We start from the raw sequence: 2338 nt of genomic DNA, 5'->3' as shown, positions 1-2338 counted from the left end.
CTACAGCCATCTCTTCTCCCTCCTGTTTTCTCAGCCATCGCGTGGTGGGCGGGGTGGGGGTTTGCCGATAGTCGGTTTGCTCAACTACGGTCCCACTTGTAAGTGAAAATGCAACACCGCATGCATTCCCGCTTGAGCGGAGTGCCGGACCAACCGTGTGGGGGTGCGACGCGAACACGGCAGGCTTTTCCTTTTGAACTCGTAACTTGTAAAATTTGGTTCTGCTCCATGGCGCGATCGATAGATAGAAAATAATGATTTTTCCTAGAGTAATGAGAAGTTTGGTTCTGGTGCCGTTCATGCATGGAGTATGTACGAAAATTATGAAGTTGATGCGAAAGGTAAGATAATTACTGTAGTATCATATACTACTACATGGATTTGGCGAAAGATAAAAATACATACGGATCCATCAACGACATCCTCACGCCCTAGTGCGCCGGGTCACCAACCGACGTGTGAGGAGCAACGGCGTTGGCGGCGAGTTCAACGTGCTTCTGAACAGTGCGTCCAAGGTTGCCCTGCGGTCCAAGAAGGCCTGCGTCCTATCGTCCTCCTCTTGCATGCGCGTAGACGTGGGTGATTATGTCCATGGTGTCTTGCTGCGCCAGGCGCTGCACGGCGAGCGCGACCTCAAGGTGGACATTCTCCGGCGCGACGGCGGGCAGTCGCAGTTGCGTCGAAGAGGTTGTCACCATAGTGGCCGTTGAGGGTGGCGGGCATCGAAGAGCCTGGGCGCATCGGCTGAAGGCTTACGTCAAAGTCGCCCGCGAGCTTCTTGACGATGGTGAACTTGTCGAGGAAACCTACAAGGACCTCGTTGAACAAGGATACGAAGCTGTCGTCCAAGCGGCCCCTTGCCCTGCCGGCCTCAAGCAATACTACCTGGAGATGTTCCTCATTGCCGGGCCGCAGGTCGGCGTCGTGGACCATCTGTTACAGCCGGCTGATGCTCGCGCTCATCGCCTCCATGGGTCTAGCTTAGCTTCTACTAGTCAACCGATCTTGCAATTCGAGTGATCACTCTTGCCCTTGGTTAGCATGCGTAGGTGCGTAGGGTTTCGTACTACTCCTCGGCCCTCTACTGCACCTGCCTTTGGCTGTATGATAGGTGGGCCAGCCACCCCCTGGGCCCACGTGTCATTCACCCAAAGGCAGTTACCGTAAGTCAATGAAGCTGTGCCCCCTTCGTGCCGGTGTAGTATAGTCATCTCACCGGACCTCTAGTTGGGGCCAAACGAGAGAAGTTTGATGTTTACTGGTTTATTGGTCCCCTTTGCATTTTGCGCCAAGTTTTGGCCTTTGATTTAACAAATGAAATGTTAATGCATGTAAACAAAAATGTTGTGTAAGTCACATTACAAAAACCAAATAATCCCAAAACACTTAGGCACGGTGCATTAACTCCCTCCTTGTTTCTTATTTCGTGACATATCAACCAATGAGAGATGTGGGCCGTGCATGCTTTCAATGATTTGAGACTACCAAACATGACATGCAGTGTTTAGTTCATTGCATCATTGCATGTAATCCTATTAAGACTCTAGTTAGCAAGAAAACATTAAGTTCTCTCGCTGATAGGAATAAAACACCATGTATTTTATTTACAGAGGGAGTAGTACATTTTTTGTGACATGCATAACTAGATATTGCTAGTCAAATACTAAAATCCAGATGGACGTGGTAGTACTCCTAAATCCAGACGGTGGTGCTACTAGTACTAGTAGTAGTACTACCAATGTAGTACTCCTAGGAGTACTAGCATTGTACTACTCGTTGGTCAAATTATTACGTGCTTCTCCTCACAGTGAAGTGACAAGCCCCTGCGCCGGAGATGACACCTGAGTATAGGCACCGTGTTCGGCATACCATAGTCAGCCTCACCGTCTGCAGTCACTATCATCATGGCTGTAGAGCTAGCCTGCTTACAACTAGCCCTGTTCGACATAATTTCCCGTGCGTAGATGCCCGTGCATTGCACGGAACACCAAGATTGGGGGTGGACTGCTCCGGCAGCGTCCATCGCGCCAGATTTTTCCACGGCCTTCTAGATGTGGTGGGGAGGAGATAAGGCTGATTGTGAGAGACGAGGAGTTGTTTGTAAATAGGGAACAAGTGTGGGCATCTTTTTGCAAAAATGGAGAAGCTTGGTTTGTATGCGTCAGATCTAGATCCGACGGCTACTGGTGAAAGATGGGAGGCACAACATCATCACCAACTCATGACCTGTTTGATTCATAGGATTTTGAAAACGCAGGAATAGGACACAGCAATATTACAAGTTTCAAATTGATATTACAAATGTTAGGAGTAATGCTGCACCTAGGAAGAGGGAATT

The sequence above is a fragment of the Triticum dicoccoides genome, chromosome 2B (genome assembly GCF_002162155.2).
Source record: "Triticum dicoccoides isolate Atlit2015 ecotype Zavitan chromosome 2B, WEW_v2.0, whole genome shotgun sequence".
NCBI classification, from domain to species: domain Eukaryota; kingdom Viridiplantae; phylum Streptophyta; class Magnoliopsida; order Poales; family Poaceae; genus Triticum; species Triticum dicoccoides.
Note: the sequence above shows the minus strand (reverse complement) of the source record.